Source organism: Rhincodon typus, unplaced genomic scaffold (genome assembly GCF_021869965.1).
Source record: "Rhincodon typus isolate 14 unplaced genomic scaffold, sRhiTyp1.1 hic_rhity00002984, whole genome shotgun sequence".
Classification (NCBI taxonomy): domain Eukaryota; kingdom Metazoa; phylum Chordata; class Chondrichthyes; order Orectolobiformes; family Rhincodontidae; genus Rhincodon; species Rhincodon typus.
Window position 1 is genome coordinate 1 of NW_025968622.1, and position 303 is coordinate 303.

A 303-nucleotide genomic window follows, 5' to 3' on the forward strand; every position below is an offset into this window, starting at 1 on the left:
GGTGGGACAGTGGGTCAGACGCTGCCCTTTCCCCTTCCCCCTCTGGGGCAGGGTGGGACAGTGGATCAGACGCTGCCCTTTCCCCCTCCCCCTCTGGGACTGGGTGGGACAGTGGGTCAGACGCTACCCTTTCCCCCCTACCCTCCCCCTATGGGACAGGGTAGGACAGTGGGTCAGACACTGTGCTAACTAACTCTGTCTGTAACTGCCCTTGTAGAGAGGTTTACTGCTGAGAAACATTGATTGACCTTGAGTGTTGGTGTGTTGTTGGAGCTTACTGCCTGGGCGAGTGGCCCCCCCCAC